The 19,811-nt window shown below is 36.2% G+C and overlaps 1 pseudogene; it reads left to right on the top strand.

Annotated features, from left to right (window-relative positions):
• Positions 1-12,807: 12,807 nt before the first annotated feature.
• Positions 12,808-13,802, top strand: LOC101960190 (disintegrin and metalloproteinase domain-containing protein 21-like; annotated as a pseudogene).
• The last annotated feature ends 6,009 nt before the right edge of the window (positions 13,803-19,811 follow it).

Consider the following 19,811-nt stretch of genomic DNA (forward strand, 5'->3'; position numbering starts at 1 on the left):
AATAGAGTAAGGTAGGGCCAAGAAAAACCCCAAAGAAAATAAATACTAGGGATTTATCTCTAGGAAACTCAGTCACACAGATATTAAAAGCATGCAAACTTTAAAAAGAAATTATGTACTTCAATCATTGTGCTTTTAAATAACTATGCACTTCCATAAGTAAACAGTCACAATTTTTGCTTCATGATGAAACAGTATTTCTAAATTTTTATAGAAAGTATTTTTCTTAATCTCTACCTCTCTTTCATCCAAAGATATATATATTTTTTTCCTCTTTGAAAACTCTAGGCACACACAGGGTTCATTCAGGAAAAGTGTCAGCTCTTCTCGTGTGTTAGTCTCTGAATTACATTGTCAAGTTCTCTTTAATCTACCGGGATGATCCACACACAGTGGTAGAGGAATGGGGAGGAGGGAGGCTGTTCAGAATAAAACCCTGTCACATGGGACCACACTTCAGCTTTCTCCACAAACAACAAAGTCATTTCAGTGCCTTGGACCTAGACTCATTCATTTGTTTTCTACACTCGTTTTTGGTTTGTCGATTTGTTCGTCGGCTCATTCATCACCCAGTCACTTGTTTTATGTCTCAAAGCCTCAATTTATATGAGTGATTTGAAGTCCCACAAATCCACAGAGTTTTGAACCTAATTACCTCCTCCATCTCCTGGTTGGGTAAATTGAAATATTATAGTCCTTCAAGGCATACACCTTACATTTAAAATGGAAAGCAGTTACGTGCTCTAGTAGCTGAGGAAGTGAAAAGTAGATTGTCAAAATTTACCCCAACATTTGTTTTTATCGTGTCTTCTGTAAGATTTCTGGAATTCAGCATTCCAAGATTCCTAATAGCAAAGTAATTTGAGTTGTTTTCCTTTATAGGCATCTTTTTTTTTTTTTCCATTAAGGAAACTGGAGAGATGCAGCATCTCAAAATGCCCATTCTTCCATGATGGGGAAGGAGAGCTTGGAGGAGGGAGGGGACACAGCACCCTTCAAGCCCACAGACATTGCAAAGAGTGTCAGAAGAGAACAACACGGGCTACTCAAGCTCTCTCCTCATCTTCAGAGGCACACAGTGTACTGGCTTAGATTCTGCAAGGACAACTCCCAGCTCACTCAAAGCTTCCTCTGATGCTGTGTGATGACAATACATGAATTGCTGGGGTTCTGGTTGGTGGTAAGAAGAAAGACAGCCCTAGCTTAATGCAGGGACCAGCCACTATCTGACTGTCTCAGGCCTCTGGCCAGCAAAGGCCACCCACAAGGTCTCAATGCCAGAGGCTATGGTAGTCCCCTCATTAGCTGCTACAAGACAGTATCCTCACTGTCATTGATACTGAGAGTAGTGAGCTGGTGACAGGCAGGCAGAGGCTATTGCTGGGATAAATTTAAAGCAATGAGACAATTGCAACAAACCACTCGAACAAATGGCATTTGGTTTGTAGCATGAGAACCATGCTGTAAACTCCTCTGACAAAATGTCATTTTACTGCAAATTGGAGGCAGCGACATAAAGTCAATTATTAACTTTCTGCCAATGAAGAGATGGGTTTAGAAAAGCTAACTCATTACTATTGCTATCCCTGAGCTTATAGGAGTCTCCAGAAACCTGCTTCTCCTAGAACTAAGGGAGATGAAGTTTCTTTACATAATTGAGCTTATGTACCTTCCCAGTAAACCACTGTGTGTGTTGCCTAACGTGTCCATCAGTTCTCACATTTTGTATAGGAAAAAAATATGTTTTATAAATCAGTGAGGTCACCCTCATTTTTATATTATGGAATAACTAAAATTAAAATAAATAGTATTTAGTCCTTCACAAGTCCTCCAAAGTCAAAAAGTAGTTATAGCACAGTGTTTAAATGTACTATTTCAATTTACTCACTATGTATAAAAGATAAAGACTTCTATAATTTTGTAAGAGTTCAACAAGAGAAGCAGATCCAGGAGATAACAAATTTGGATTTGTTACAAATAATTAACTTACATGCTTGTGTTCAAAATCACTAAGGTCGGTACTCAGAAGTCAGGAGCAGCTGAGGTCTCAAATAGAAGGGCAGCCAGAAGGTCAAGAACACAACAGGCTGAAACTCAGCCAGCTGACTGGGTGAAGCCTAGGTCACTTGTAAAGTCTCATCTGATTGGAGCAGGTCCACCCGTGATAATCACATTTTTGATTTATTTAAAGTCAACTGATTAAGGACTTTAACCAAATCTGCAAAATCCATTTGCAGCAGCACCTAGATTCCTGTTTGATTGATTTGGAACTGCAGTTCAGTCTAGCTACATTGATCATTGAAGTTTATTACTGCAGGGGTTGTACCCACTTTCTCTGAAAAGATATTAACACACAGGGGCCCGGAGAGAGGTGGGTGCCTGTATTCAAAGAGATTCCAGAGAAGGTAGGAGTGCAAGAATCACAAGTTTGAGGTCAGCCTCAGCAATTTAGTGAGACTCTGTCTCAAAATAAAAAAATAAAATAAAAAGCTCAATGGTAAAGTACCCTCCCCATGGTTCAATACCCAATACCAAAAAAAAAAAAAAAAAAAAAGACATTAACACACAAATTCTTGGGATTCCATCTTATGGTACCATCTAGGACCATTTTTTTATTACTTGTAATCAAGGCAGTTAAACAATTCCCCATCAATTCCTGTGTGAAGGCCATCTTGGGCCTGATACACTGGGCCTGGAGCAGGCTCTAGGACACACTCACATGTATTGAGGACAAATAAACCAGAATTAAAAAAGGATATTCTGATAAGACAATCCCAAGAAAACGAAGGCCAAATGTACACTCTGGTTTGTGGATGCTAACCCCAAATAAGGGAGGTTGGGGAGGGGAATAATAGAAATCCATTGGAATAGACAAAGAGAATGAATCAGGAGAGGAATAGGAAAGACATTAGAATCAATCAGTCATAATGTTCCTCATCTTGTATTTGTATAAAGGACCAGGGTAACTCCACATCATGTATAACCATAAGAGTGGGATCCTAAATAGAATAAGTTATACTCTGTTTGTATATTATGCCAAAATACTTTCTACTATCATGTATAACTACAAAGAACAAGTCTTAAAAAAAAGAGTGTCCTGGGACTTGACTGAAGGAAGTGTCAGGTCTTGTTAAGGGGAACACCAGCTGCTGGAGGCCTTTTTTTTTTTTAACCTCCAGCATTAAATTTTTATTATTAAAGGGAAGATTTTTTTCCTCACAGATTACATTCCCTGCCTCCTTTTGCTTTCTCTAACAGCATTGTTTGTACCATACTGACTACATGTTCTCTCAGACCTGGAGGATCTCAGTCATGATAAAAATGTTTTTTCACACACACACACACACACACACACACACACACACACACACACACACATAGGATATTCTGGTTTAGCTTGGTCTATAAGGACCAAAATTGGTCCGTGGTCTATAAGGACCACAAAAATGGCTGTGGGTAGGAGTGCCAAGCTTTGTCCTACAGATGTTTGCCTGGCAAGTGTCACCTTAGGCTAACCACAGATGGACACTGGAGGGAAACTCCAGGCAGTTTAAGGACAGACTGGAATTTAACCATACACAGAAAACAATCAACCTCGTGGAATAACCTAAGCGGGATAGGAGTCTAAACTTTCTTCTCACATTGAATTTGCTTTCTGGGTTGTATTTATTTGTTTAGGTTTTTTTTCCATTTTATGAGAGGGGAGGGATTTTGACCTTTCCTGACTTCCTTTTCACCTACACATCCCTTCTACTTCCTTTTAATATTTTCAAAATTTTAGTCGAGAGTACTTTCAATCAAATCTCCCACAGGAGAAAAAAAATTTCGAGACAATTGCTGGAGTTCTTTTTTTTTCAAGAAGAAGAGAGGCATTCTAAGACTAGTGGTTTGGAAAATGAATCAAATTAAGCTCAGTGCAAGAAAGTGAGAGGGTACCTCAAAAATAGAAGAAATTCACTTTTTTCCTCTGCTTTCTTAACCTTATGAACTGCATAAAAATAAAAGTTTTTGGATAAATTTTGTCATGAAAAGAAATGGCATTCACTGAAACTAGAGTAAAGGAAAGATTATTTAAATACAATAAAAGAAATTGATCAGATCAGACTTTTATCTTTTGTTTACATTTTATCTAGACACATTTTGTACGAGGGAAATTGTAACAGGTTGATACCCATCACAGTGACTGTCAAGCAGTGGCACATGACTCTTTCCCACAGAGTCATCTATGTGGGGTGCCAAAATGCACTGCTCTGAAGCTCAGTAGCCAGAACAGTTCATGCAGAATATAAGCCATACTTTCCTTCATTTTTTTAAACAGATGAGGGTTCTTACACTGATTTTTATGATCTGTGGAGACTTGTTCAGGAAAATGGGGTAGAGGTACAGTTGTGGTAGGTCATTAAGCAATCTCTGAGAGACTGGGTTAGTTGGTTGGTCTAAGTTGCTGGCGTTCAGTTCTGTGCATGAACTAGTGACAGAGTTGCCCTGGTTACCAGTGTTAGCCTGATCAGTCTTCATGTTAAAGTGACCCTTGGTAATTCAAAGGATTACTGGGCTGCAAAGTATAATCTGATCCCAGTGCCCTCTGTATCATATGGAGTGATGTTACCAGCAGGAGAGCAGGGATCTCCAAGGGATCCCAGGTCCAAATTCTTGGCTCAAAGAATTGAGCAAGACAGAAGAGACTGGCAGTCAAGGCAGAAGTTTGTTAAAAGCAAAAGTGACCTTCTGGGACAACACAGTGGGCAGAGCTGCAAAGTAGCTCAAGGTCCCATCTACAATGTGGAGCTCACTTCCTTTGGGCTGTGCTAGTTTTCTCCTTCTCTCCTGGATGGGATCTGGGGTTGACTGGCCCCTTGCTTGACAGCTGAATGCTATAAAAATATTTCATTATGATTTATATTTCAAAATAGTGTTTGGTGGCCTTGATTCTGGAGTTCAGCTTGAATTAAGCTGTCTGAATGAGTCTATCACCAAATAATGTACAGTTAATAATCTTAAATTTCCAAAGCTTGTTTCTTGATTTCAACCTGTAACCTTGGTGACAACTGTAAGATCTTAATCACAAAGATTAGACACATTAAGCCGATCAAGTCCACCTATTTAAAACCTACTCGATTTTCTGCTTCTAAGAAAAGGGAGTCACTATATTTCTCCCAATTAATCTTGCTAAATAAACCCCCAAACCTGAGCATTGTGTATAGCCCAACTATAGAAAAGTGGAAACAAAAACAGACCAGCCAAGGAGGAGCAGCCCATGAAGATGGAAAATTTTAAATCATAATTGTTGTACTCCACCTGGAAAACTGCAGGCCTACTGGGAGGATAATAAGACCCACCTGAGTGTAAGTGGAGACCATGTGCAGAACCTGTATTTCTACTTCACCCAGCAGTAAGCAAGTGCTCCACCCTTTGTATCCCTGGTGGTGCTGGAGCAGGCCCAGTGGAGGGTCAGGATTTCACTGCTTCCCAGCAGTCAGGATATTTCCAGTCCATGGTGACCATGGGAGGTGTAGGAAGGGGGTACTTGTACCTCTCCCAGTGAGGGAGGCATCTGTGGAGGCTCAGTAGGAAGCCAGAACTCCTCTCCCATATAGAATGAGGACCTGCTTCCCTGGCTCCTTGTGGCCACACGGGAAACCAGTACTGCTACCCACATCTGCTGTGAAGAGGTAGCACCCATCCTTCCCCCACCAGAGTACCACTAGAAAGAAAAATAAGATTCGAATAAGGCCGAGTTGACAACACAGAATCCACAGAAGGCCCACAAGGAAAACAAAAGTCATAAGTTATACCAAGAATCAGGAGTAACTAAAACTGGATAAAAAAAGATGCTGAATAGATGTCAACCCTAAGATATCAGAATATTAAAAAATGCTACAAAAATCTTAAAGTAGCTCCACTAAAATGATTAAACAAGCAATTGCCATAATACTTGAAACACATTAAGAAATAATGTGCTAAGAAATAATGAGTCTAAGCAAAGAAACAGATTCAGAAAAAAATAAAAGAATCAAAAAGGAACAAAATGAAATTTTTAGAGTTGAAAAATATACCACTGAAAGGAAACTAGATAATTCCTTCAGTTATTAGCTCAACAATAGAATAGAAGAGATATAGGTTAAAAAAACAAAAAACAAAAAACAAACCCTGAATGAAAGGTAGCTGGCCCCTGAGAGATCTATACAGGGAATGTTAAAGTCCAGAAAAACTAATAGTCACATCAAGGACCCTGTTGTGGCATTGATGAACCTGGTATTCCAAAAATATGTTATAATTATGGATCTCTGTGCACCTGGATAGTCTTTGTGATAACAGAAGGACCACTCATTAAAGACTATTCCAAGACTGAAATTTCAAGAGTGAGAGTCAAGAGTATTGCTCCTTGAGTTATGGACCTATGTGATCTGAACTTGCTTCCAGTCAGCCATGTGGATACTCACCAGATGCTCAAATAATGAGCATCTACCCATGTACCTCTTGACTGAGCTTTAGCATACATAACAGGGAGCAGCTTGAAATACACACAAAACACTCCGCAGCAGGGAGAGTCCCTGCTAAAATCTTCAAGAGCATCATGTATTCTAATTCTACAGCACCTGAGAGTAAGTTCGACAAGCTCAATGTCTTCCCAGAGTGATTTAAAAGTGTTTAGTAAAAATAGAACCTAAATGTTTTAATTAATTTCTTTGTTAAAGATGTTTTTTGTACTTTTCAATACCCTGTTGGTCTGGAAAGATTCCAGGCTGGCCAGGCTGGAAGAATGTGCACAATACTTTGAAATAGTGTCCACCATCACTGGATTCTCTGTCTTATCATCAGGCTTCCTCAATCCTTGCTCATTTTCCAAGAATGTGAGTTATACATTGTTTCTTTACCTCTTTGATATAAAAACCTCAGTCCTGACTCACCTTGTTGGAATGCTCTTTCAGTTTCTAAAATTAACTTCTGTATTTCAGTTTGCAAATCTATTCTGCACCTGAACAGAACCGTTTGCTTTTATTTTAGCATCATTTGCTTAACCAACTTATTTAATGCTGTTATTTTCTATATAAGCACCTTTAGGCTGCTAGCTCACCAATTGACCTATGAAATTCTTTTATACATTATTACTTTATTCATCTTCCTCTTCTTGTAACTTCTGATTTTTGTCTTTTCTTATTATGCATATTTATGCACAGATATGAAATGTTCCCAGGTTATTCAGTGACTTTAAAAAGAAAGCTATAGATTTTTGTTTTCCACGGAAAATATTGTAAATGGCTTTGAAAATTTATGGAATTTAATATATTTCAAATGTTCCATAATATGGTTCAATGTGGAGGACATAACCTTGGCCCATGGTAAAAGTATGAGCAAAAGTACAGAAATACAATGACTATATTATATGGAAGGACAATTAATTAGGGTAAGAAAAATCAAATTTATTAATATGGATGAATTGCTGGTGCACATTGAATGGGGTAAGGAAATCAGATTCATTCATATCAAAAACCTTGGCAGAGATTTTGGAATAAGAGTGGGAAAGAAATGCAGCCCTTTGAAGTGTTATACAGAACTGAGACACTTGTTTTTAGGTAGCCAAATTCTAGAAATTAAATGTGAAACATTTGAAAGAAGGAATTATTTCTCCTTGTCATGTAAGGTCTCAAATAAAAATATTTGTCCATAAGACAGGTATTACAAATGATCCATGAAGAAGGTTGTAACAATAAGGTCATAGGATCTAACAAGTCATCAGGAGATAGGTACCAGTATTTATGTATGAAGTAATACACATACCCATGCATGCATACATGCACATGTGTACACACACACACACACACACACACACACACACACACACACACAAAACCCTTGTGATTATTTTAAAATATTCAGATCTTTAGGAAGTTCTCTATCCTTTATAGTATCTTATTATATTCTTTTCATAATACAGTGCCTCTAAATCTCCATATATTTTTATGTTGTTACCCGCTGTTTAAAAAAAAAAAACTTGGAATTAGGCTGAAAATTAGAGCTAGAAGGGATGTTTTAATTAGGGTACAGAGTTTAATGGATGGGATAAAGCAATGGAAAAAAGAAAACAACATTTATCAAAGATGATGCATGGCCATTTACTTTGAAGTCTCTGAACTCTTCATGTACTCTTACACAAAATTATTGAAAATGTTTTATTCTTTTAAGAGGAGTGATCTCTGGGTCCAAAGTATAAAATAATGTTATGAGTGCAAAGATGTTCTGGCTCAAATAGTTTACAAGTTGGCTGACTCCCTCTTACTTGCTTCTGTTATATGTACATTAACCTAAGTTCATTTTCAGCCGTGTGGTATCATTAATAGAGAAGTCTTTTTCATCACAACAAAAATTCTCTCTCCTCCATAATTCCCAAATATATTAGCAAGAGAAAACTGTAGAGCAAATTAGAATATTAGAATTTTATTCACAAGCTAGAGGTGTTGTTACACAGGGATTCCTTCTGGGGATTGTGCTTTATTTATTTTGTAGAGGTTTGGAACTTTGTGCAGTAAACCTTCCTTTATGTTACTTGATTATTTTATCCAAGCTACCCAGGCATTCTGTGGCTTTAATGATGATGAAATGAGTCCCTTGCCACATATATGCAAACACAAAGCAAAGACTAATTAAAATATCTGATTTTTAATTAACCATGCATTAAATGAAGAATTCTTGGCATGCCAACTCAAGCTAGCATTAAAATTCTATAGTAATAAAAATTATAAAAACAATGTTCACTTTTGTTTAGGCTCCTAGGTATTGGTGAAGAAATTTTTGAAAGCAGAAAGTTAAAAAACAGTGTGGACAATAAGTAAAACCCAGATTATTACAAACATTGGAGTTTTTGAAATAAACATATGTTTATCATTTCATCCTTGAGACTAAAATATGTGGGAATTTCATCCTAAATTTTTAAGTTTTCACCTTTTAAACATTCCCCTAGGTAGACAGGATCTCACTAAGTTGCTTAGGGCCACACAATTTTCCCAGTTGTGTTCCTAGCATGTTGTAGGAGGGGCAAAATCAGGCAAAAACATTAATCTAGATTGGGTTGAGGACTTTGGCCAAATGTGGTTGAACTGATGCAGTCTAGAGCAAGGGTATAGGGATGACGGTTACAATGATGGGAACTTGAGCAGAGATAAAACATGGATAGAAAAGTTGAGTCTTCCATAAATTTAATGAGTACGTTTTCATTAGGATTAAAAGTTGTTAAATTTTTAATATGTAAACTTAGGAATGCTCAAGGGTGCTGATGCACATCATCATAGGCTGATGGCAAAATGTGGTGGGAGATAACTGTAAAGGTAAAAGGAACCACATAGTGGGTGGTGTGTGGGTTGCCCACGTACTTACCAAACAAGAGGAGGATATGGGTAAGAGAAGGAAGTGGTAAATCAGCTGTCGGATTCTTTGTAGTTTGTGTAGAAGTATTTTGGAGATTGGTTTATGAACGAGGAAAAAAAGATGTTTAATGTTATATGATGGCTGCTAGTTTAGTGGTTTGGAAGTAGCTTTAGTGAACAAAATAAATTGCAATGCAACATCTAGTGTGTATGGCACAGGGTAATTCTGGGACTGGAAAGCTTCCCCTCTGGTAGGTTTCATACTGATGATATAAAATTTTTGTAACATTAAGTAGGGATAAGGCTCTCCTCATAAAGAAAGGTGAGTAGAGAAGAGTGTTGCTGTATTTCATGAAATGAAGTTTCCATAAGTGACATCAAAATGATTCTCAGTGAATAAGTCAAAGAACTTAGAATTCAGATAAAAGAAAACTTAAAGAGAAATGGGTCCTGGGTCTAGGAGATGGTAGGTACCAAATTTGGCAACTTTCATTTTTCTGTTACGTATTCTGAAGTGTGATATTTCATTTACATATTTTAAATTTCTAGGAGCAGTTCTTCTTGTCCTTGAAGAACTTTTTTTTTTCTGCTAGCAATTCTTTTTTTTTTTTTTTTGGTGTAGGTTGGTGAGGACTGGAGATTTAACGCAGGGGCAATTTACCACTGAGCTACATCACTATCCCTTTTCATTTTTTATTTTAAGACAGGATCTCACTAAGTTGCTTAGGGCCTCACTAAGTTCAAGGCTGGCCTTGAACTTGCAATCCTCCTGGCTCAGCCTCCTGAGTTTCTGGGATCACAGGCATGTGCCACTCAGTCTTTCTTAAGCTAGCAGCTCTTAATCTCATTACTTTAATAATCTCATTACTTCAGTGATCTTATAAAGACTTGACACTTTCCAAATAGATATTTTATGCAAAATATTAAATGCAATTTTACAAATGCATAAGATGCACTTTTGCCTCAAACACTGTGCCTAAATGTATGATTCAGACCATGAACGTACTTAGGTCTATATCATTCACTTATGTTTTCCCAAGTGGGTAGTCTAGTGCCTGCATACTATGTTCTGTTAATACCAAGTACAAAATAAGGAGTCAGAATTGTCCACCAACTCTGTGCTAGAAGCAGATTTCTCAATTTCACTTTATTACTAAGCTATGTAGTATTTGTATTTATATCTATATCTATCTGTGTAGTTATTTAATTTATGAAATAAATATATTTGAAAATGTTTATTTAGGGAGTCAGTTGGCTTATAACCCTAAAAATTCCAGAAGATTGATCCTTTTGTTTTAGAAAAACACTGTTAACATTCATCACATTTTCTTGCCTCCTCTTGAGGTTCATTGATTTCCTTCTGTTTCCAAAGGCACTTCCTTCTGCCTTCAGCATCCTTCCACTTCCAACTGTTGCTTTTACAGCGAGTTTGATTTCCTTCCCATTTAATCTGTGCAGAGATTTTTTAAAAAATGTTTTATTTCCTAAGAACAGAATCAAATACAAACATCTGTGAATGTCATCAGCCCAAAGTAATCCCTCCTGAATGTTTATTGTATTATTTTGTTTATTGAACTGTCCTTTACAGTGGATACCAGTATTTTTACAGTAGAGGTGATGTTTAGATACCTTGTGATTTAACAGGCTTGAATAAAGATAGGACAAGTACTGATTTGTGGCATGGACGTAATCCTTTACATATTAAGGACCATGAGAAAAATTAACATGTGGGCACTTTTGTAGATTATATTTCTCCTGATTAATCTGACTAATTGATCATACGAAATACAAATAAAGGAGGAGTGATATATTTTCAAGTCATTATGTGTAAATCAAGATTCCCTCATCAAAAGAAAATATGCTTCCCTTTCAAGGGAATAACACACTCCTGATTTAAAAATATCTGGAGGAAAGGTTCACATATAAACATACATGCATAATGAATCCATGTGGCCTTCACTGAGGTTCAGTGATCATCCCCCTGTGGACAATTGCCCTTCTTTTGTACATCAGAGTCTTATTCTGCCTAAGATACTCCAGAGCAAATTCAATGCACTTCCTGTAACTAAAAACTCTTCCATTTTAATCCATATCCATTCTTTCTCCTTCACCCTGCCCTGCTCAGACAACAACCCCCATCTCTACGCTTCTTTTTGTTCTTATTTTTAGTTGCTACTCTTATGGATTGACTCTGCCAGAAGAAAGACCATTAAATAGCAGTGATACATGCAACCAACTCAAGGGTGGAGACTGACAAGCAGTGACTCCTGCCCTCCCCTCCTTTGCTCTCACCCTCATTTCATAATGGCTGTGGGTGAGGTCTTGGTGCCTATGAAGAACACTCTCCATCTATTCCGGCCATTAGTGCCTCTCCTCTATTCCTTTCTGGTTGGCTCTTGTTTGGGCATTCTCAATATCACAACCCCCCAGAAGTGGTGATACCCTGAGGGTAAATGGTCCTGGCAGACACATAAGGACTCCAGGGTGGCTCTTCTACAGCCTGCACTTTGGGGGCAAGATACACATTGTCCGCATGAAGGCCAAGAAGGTTTTGGTGTCCAGAGACTTTGTTCACCTACACTGACCAGGGTGCTCTGGTTGAGGACCAGCCTTTTTTCCAAAATGAATGCTACTATCATGGCTATGTGGAAGGAGACCCAGAATCCCTGGTTTCCCTTAATACTTGTTTTGGAGGACTACAAGGAATGCTACAGATAAATGGCATTGCTTATGATATCAAGCCCAAAATGTTTTCTGCCACCTTGGAACATTTGGTATATAAGAATGACGAGGAGGAGACACACTATCTACCCAGATGTGGATTAACAGAAGAAGAAATAGATTGGCAATTAAAGTTTCAAGAAAATGTTAGTGCCACTCTGATGCATAGTTCCCTTGAGGGTGTGTGGGCCCACCAATGGTTTCTTGAACTGGCATGATAGAACATGAACAATTCATTTTTCGGGGAGAAAATATTTCAAAAGTGGAATTAGAAGTAATTATGGCTATAGATTTAGTAGGTACCTTTTATAAAGTAATGGGTCTTGATGTGATTCTCACTGGACTTGAGATCTGGAATGAAAGAAAACCCCTATACAGCAAGTACCACACAGAGAATGATGTATGAATTTTGCACTTGGAAAAAAAAAAACAGCTTTTAATTCTCGTGTGAGTCATGATGGTGCACATATTATCATAAAACAAGATTTTTGTGATGAAAAGCCTTTCACATCACATTATAAAGTAATATGTGACATAAATAGAAATTGTGGATTAGAGTGTATTTTAAGTGACCAACCACTTCCATTGCATCTGCTGTGGCACATGAGCTTGGCCATAATTTGTGGGTGTGAGATGATGATAGCAATTGTGTGTGTGGGGAAAGATTATGCATCATGTAATCCAGAAGTTAAGCCTGCAGAAGTGTTCAGCAACTGCCGTTATGCTGCATTTTTTAACATCATTAACAATAGTACTTGTCTGCACAGTGCACCAAATCCAGAGAACATCTAAACAAAAAAGCGCTGTGGGAACAGTGTGGTTGAAGGAGAGGAGCAGTGTGATTGTGGCGCCACGTACAAATTATTTATGTTGTTTGCAAGACTGCACTCTGAAACCTAGGGCCGATTGTACTTCGGGGCTTTGCTTCAAAGACTGCAAGTTCAAGCCATCAGGCACAGTGTGCAGAGCACAGGAAAATGACTGTGATCTGCCAGAGTGGTGCGATGGCACTTCGCCCAAGTGTCCAGATGATGTGTATGTGGAAGACGGGATCCCTTGGCTGAACAATAGCTTCTGCTATGCAAAGAGATGCAGCAGCCATGATGAGTCGTGTAAGAAAAATTTTGGCAAAGAAGTCGAGATTGCAAATCAGATCTGTTACAAGTCAATTAACACCAGAGGTGACCGTTTTGGTCACTGTGGTATGGATGACACTAGCTGTGTACCATGCGAAATCTCAGATGTCTTGTGTGGGCGAGTCCAGTGTGAGAATGTGATAGAAATTCCTTTATTAGAAGAACACACTACTGTGCTTTCAACTCAAGTCACCGGGGTCACCTGCTGGGGAACAGACTATCATCTTGGCATGAGCATGACTGATGTCGGTAATGTGAAAGATGGTACAGTGTGTGGCACAGAATATATGTGTCTCCACAGGAAGTGTGTTCCTGCCTCTTTGAGAAGATGTTTGTTCGCCTGATGCCTGCAATATGAGAGGGATTTGTAATAATAAATATCACTGCCATTGTGACTATGACTGGCCCCACCCAACTGCCTGAAGGAAGGCAGGGAGGTAGTGTGGACAGTGGCCCACCCCCTCAGAGAAGGAGGATACCATCATAGTGGACTTACCTGTTAATGCTGCTATATATTCTTTTGGCAGGTTTGCTTTGCCTTTGCTTTCTTTTCTTTTTGTTAACCCAGAAAAAAATCTGATAAATGAAAGAAGGCAGAAGAGCCAACTGTTAAAACTTCACCCAGGCAAGAGGAAAATGTTGAAATCCCACCCGTGAAACCAAGGCGAAGTGTTCAATTTTTGACTGATGAAGAAAAGTTTTCCAACTTCAAGTAAGAAAGAAGAGTTTTCAAGCTTCAACTAAGAAAGAAAAGCAAAGTTTTCCAACTTCAAGTAAGAAAGAAAAATGTTTTCAAACTTCAACTAAGAAAGAAAAGCAAAGTTTTCAAACTTCTACTGTGAAAACAAAGCAGGCTCCAAGTATGAAAGAAAATAATAAAGAACAACCTACAACTGAGAAAGAGAAGCAAAATATTAAAAGTCCAAGTGTGAAAGAAATTATAAAAGAATAAACTGCAAGTGTGAAAGAAAAGCGAAACATTGATATTATACCTCAGAATTAAAAGCAAAAACTTACAATTTCAGAAAATAAAGTAAATCCTAATGGAAATTTTCGTGTATTGATCTTTAGTATTTCTAGAAATGGAAATATATTTATTAGAGATCACAGACAGACAATACCAGAGAGCCATTATATTTCAAGATCATAAATATTAGCCCATGAATAAAGGTAATTCCTAGCATATTACTACTTTTCAATATTTTAAGAAATTTTGGTACTTTGCTTTTCATTGAATTAATCTCTTTGGGTTCACTTAGCAAAAGCCCAGTTCATAGATATATTTGTGTGCATTTGTATATTTTTGCATGTGTGCATATTTTTAATTTACTGTTCCACAACCCAAACCTTCTTGCCCTTTATACATTGCTTAGTTACATGGAGTCAGGAACTCTACAAATAACATTTTTTCTTTGAGCCTTCCTCCTATTCATTTCCACCAATAGGGGAGCAAGAGGGTGACTGGAAACCTGGGGGAATTTTTTGAGAGCTGTTTATGCTCAGAAACAGCTTTCACCTTGGTAGCAGCCATAGTATTAAGTCTCCACATTATTACTACTGTTAATAGAAAATTTTTAGACAAATATAATGAAGCTTATTTAAGCAATGAACAATTCATATATGGGGCATCACTCAGAATCAGGACAGGCGCAGGCTCACCCAGCAGCTGTGAACACAGTGTGATAGGGGTGAAGGCAGGGAGGTAGTGTTGACAGCGGCCCAAGCCTTCCTTATATGGACATATTTTGACCATTGGCAACTTGAAGTTGGTTGGATCTTAGCTGCTGTGATTGGCTCCTATTCCGATATTTGTTACAAGAACATATTCTTGAATTAGGTTGTATATTGTTTATGTATTAACTTAGATTGATGTTTGCTACATAGGGATTCAAATTATAGAGATAGTTTTAGGTCAAATTTAATGCAACACTATATATATTTAGTACAGTTGTTCTCTCTATGAGGCATTCTAAATTTTTGAGTTTAGTTACCTGTGGTCAACCAGTCTGAAATCATTTAAGGGAAAAATACAGATAATATCATGAGTTTTAAATTGCTTTTTGTTCTAAACAGCAGGGGGAGATCTCTCATTACCCTGCTCTGTCCTCCTGAGATGAGAATTATCCTTTCGTCCAGAGTATCCATGCTGTATAAGCAACCTGCATGTTAGTTTCTCAGCCACCATTTAGTTATTAGAATGACTGACACGAAATTACAGAATTTGTTTTCAATTAACCCTATCAAAATAATAATAATTTAATAAAATATTTTGAGAAAGAAAGAGAGGGAGGGAAGAAGAGAAAGAGACTATATTCATATAACTTTTAGTATAGTATATTGTTGTAAGTGTTCCAATTTATCATCAGTTATTGTTAATGTTTCACATGAACTAATTTATTAATTAACATTAACTTAGGCACATATTGTGTTGTGCTTTGTTACTTTTTCTACCTCTTTTCTACTTTGTCTAGTTTTAAGAATATTTTATAAATCCATTGTATTTGGTTTATCAGTTACACTTGAATTTTTTTCAATTTTAGTGGTCATATAACTTTTCAATACATATCATATAATAATGTAATTATACCTTCAAATACTATTGTATTTTCGTGTTGGGTAGGTGCCTTTTAACAGTGTTCAATATCCTCTCTTCTATCTATTCTAATATTACTTTCACTGCCTTACGTTTCCATATTCTCTTATCACCTAACATATTGTTATTGTTTTACACAAATAACTAACTTCTAAAACAATTAAGAAAAATAAAAATACAAGAATTTATTTTGCTTTCAATTATTCTTTGATATTCCTTTTTTAAGGTACAATTAAGATTCTTCTATCATTTTTTTAATTCCTGAGGACCTTATTTAACACTCTTTGCATGGCAGGTCTGTTGTCAGAAAATGTCCTCAGGTTTGTTTAAACAGTGATATCACTTCTTTTTTATCTTTTAAAGAAAAAATTTTGAGCATATAATTCTAGGTTAGCAAGATTTGGTCATGCTGTAAATATTATTTCAGGAGATAAGTTGGCTTTAATTCTTATCCTTTTTTATAGTGCAATTTGGTGCATTTCATCTAGCATTTTCCTTCCAGATTTTCTATTCATCTTTTTATCTTTAATTTGAATATAATATTTCTATGTGGTGTGTGCATGGGTGTATGCATGGGTGTGTGTGTGTGCATGGGTGTGTGTGTGTGTGTGTGTGTGTGCACGCACCCGTGCGTGCTAGTCTACTCCAGTTTTCTGCACTTTATGGTCTGTGGATATATTCTGTCATTAATTTTGGCTGATTCTTGGCCATTGTTATTTCTCTTGTTCTTTTTCTCTGATGTTTCCATTAGACATATGCTCCTGTTTGTGTATTATCCTACAGTCCCAGAGTGTTCTCTTACTTTTAGTTCTTTATGTATTTTTTATTTTTGTTTCATCTTCAAAGTCTCTATGGACCTATCTTCAAATTCACTTATTCTGTCCTCAGTGACTTTAAAAGTTTTAAAAGTTTTGGGATGTTTGAAGAAATTTTCTCCTTTCTAAAACTTAAAAGAGTTTTCACCTCTACATTCCGAACTAGTTGATATAGACGCAGGTTCTTTTTTTCCAGAGTTGGGAGAGTTTTACAGAACTCACCATTGAAATGATAAGTTGCATATATTTTAAAAAGCTGAATGCAAAAATCGTTATTATTCCAAATTTCTGGAAAATTAGTAAACCAATTTTAAAAATGTATGTGAAGGCAGGGCTGAGTATGTTTAGATAGAAAAGTTGTTAACAACTATGGAGGACTGTTTGTATTTCTTGTTTCATTTTGGGTCACTTTTTCATAGTATTTTGAAAGACATTTACTTTTTACACCTAAGTTATCATCAGTCTGTCATATAATTGTTTACAATATTTTCTTGATGACCTTAAGTATGTATAAAAGCTATAGTGATAATCCCTTTTCTATTCATGATATTGAAAACTTATATTCACATACCATTTTAAAATTTATTTACTAATTTTCCAGCAATTTAAAAAAATGCCATTTTTTCTGTTCAGTTTTTTCATTTGCCTTTAGTGTTAAATATTCGTTAATTTCTGGTGTGTTTAGTTTTTACCTTTGGATCATTTGGAATTTTTTAATCTAAAGATTTTAGGGTCTCAAAATATAATATTATTATTTTAAATTTAATTTCATTAGTATCAATGCATTTAATCAGTATGGTTTTAGCCTTTTAAAAAGGATTTAGACATTTTCTAAAATTATATATGGCCTCTTTATGGGCATGAACTCTTTGCATTTTTTCATCTCTATTTTTCTACAAATATCAATTTGATTATACTGATTAACAATGGTCTTACAATTAAAACAAAATAATTTAAAATATATACTTTAAGTAATATGTATTATTCCATTCTATAGATATGCTATATTTTGGTTACCCATTCATCACTTAATAAACAATGCATTTTTCCAAGATTGTGACTATTATATATAATATCTGCATGATTTTCAAGTAGCTGTCCTTGTGTGGACCTATGTTTTTATTTCTCCTAAGCTATATGGCCACATACTGATAGTTTACAAAAACTATCACACTACAATATATTCCATTTCCCTAAACAATCGATAATAGTTTGTTGTCACATCCTCACCAAGAGTCAGTTTTGTCTTTTTTTGTTATAACTTGATAATTAGTGGTATGTCTCTATGGTTTAAATTTGCATTGATTAATGATGAGAACCTTTCTATGCCCTTATAGGCCATTCAAATATCTCCTTTACATGTGAGTACAAATGTTTTCTCTAACATTTATTAGATTTTGGTGCTAAGTTATAAGAATTTGTTACTTTTCTGAAAATACTTTTACAGATATATTACTTGCAAGTATTTTCTATCATTCTGTAAGTTTTCTATTTTTTGTGGTTTCTTTTAAAGCACAAAGTTATTAATTTTGATGAACCTTAGTTTATTATTTTGACTTTTATGAATCACATCTAAGATTATTTCCCCATGAAAGCTCACACATTCCATTGAAGCCTCCAAAGGAGAGAGAAAGGACTATCAGAAGACATAAAAATTAATAATAAGGAATAAATACATTTCAAAATGAGAGAAGATTGTATTGAGCAGATTAATGTTTTAAAAAGTAAGTGGCGAAGAACAACTGCTCAAAAATAAAACAACTCAAAACTATCACTATTTGCAACTGACATGATTCTGTATTTAGATCAAAAAATTTCTACCAGAAATGTTCTAGAACTAATAAATGAATTCAGCAAAGTAGCAGGAGAGAAAATAAACACTCAGAAGTCAAATGCATTTTTATAGATCAGTGATGAATCCATTGAAAGAGAAATTAAGAAAACTACTCATAAAAGCCTCAAAAATTAAAATATTTGGAAGTCAATATAACAAGAGAAATGAAAGACCTCTACGGTGAAAATTACAGAACACTAAAGAAAAACATTGACGAAGACCTTAGAAGATGGAGAGATCTACCATGCTCTTGGATTGGCAGAATTAAAATTGTCAAAATGGCCATACTAGCCAATTTGGTGGTGCATGCGTATAATCCCAGTGGCTAGGGAGGCTGAGTTAGGAGGATTATGAATTCAAAGCCAGCTTCAGTAGCAGCAAGGCACTAAGCAACTCTGTCTCTAAATAAAATACACAATAGGGCTGGGGATTTGGATCAGTGGTGATGTATCCCTGAGTTCAATCCCTGATACCCCACCACAAAAATAGCCATACTACCAAAAGCATCATACAGATAATGCTTAATGTAATTCCTATTAAAATCCTAATGGTATTCTTAATATAAATACAAAAGGCAATCATGAAATTTATTTGGAAAAATAAAAGATCCAGAAAGCCAAAGCAATCCTTAGCAAGAAAAATGAAGCAGGAGGCATCACAATAATGGATCTTAAATTATACTACAGAGCCATAACAACAAAAATGGCATGGTATTGGCACCAAAACAGATACATAGACAAATGGTAAAGAATAGAAGACATGGAGACAAACCTACATAAGTACAGTTATCTCATACTAGACAAAGGCATCAAAAACATACATTGGAGAAAAGATAGCCACTTCAAAAATGGTGCTGGCAAAACTGGAAATCCATATGTAGCAAAACGAAATTAAACACCTCTCACCTTGCACAAAAATCAATCCAAAGTGGATCAAAGACTTAGCACTAGAACAGATATCCTGCATCTAATAGAAGAAAAAGTAAGCCTAAATCTCTGCCGTGTCAGCTTAGGAACTAAGTACCTGAACAAGACTCCTAAAGCACAGAAGTAAAATCAAGAATCAATAAATGGGATGAAATCAAACAAAAAAGCTTCTACACAGCAAAATAAATAATAATATGAAGAGAGATCCTACAGAATGGGAAAAAAAATCTTTACCACACACACCTCAGAGAGAGCATTAATCTCCAGGGTATATAAAGAACTCAAAAAACTTAACACTGAAAACAAACAAACCTACATACAAATAACCCAATCAATAAAGGGGCAAAGGAATTAAATAGGCACATCATAGAAGAAATACAATCAATCAACAAATATTGAAAAAAATATTCAACATCACTAG

This window comes from Ictidomys tridecemlineatus, chromosome 14 (genome assembly GCF_052094955.1).
Source record: "Ictidomys tridecemlineatus isolate mIctTri1 chromosome 14, mIctTri1.hap1, whole genome shotgun sequence".
NCBI lineage: Eukaryota > Metazoa > Chordata > Mammalia > Rodentia > Sciuridae > Ictidomys > Ictidomys tridecemlineatus.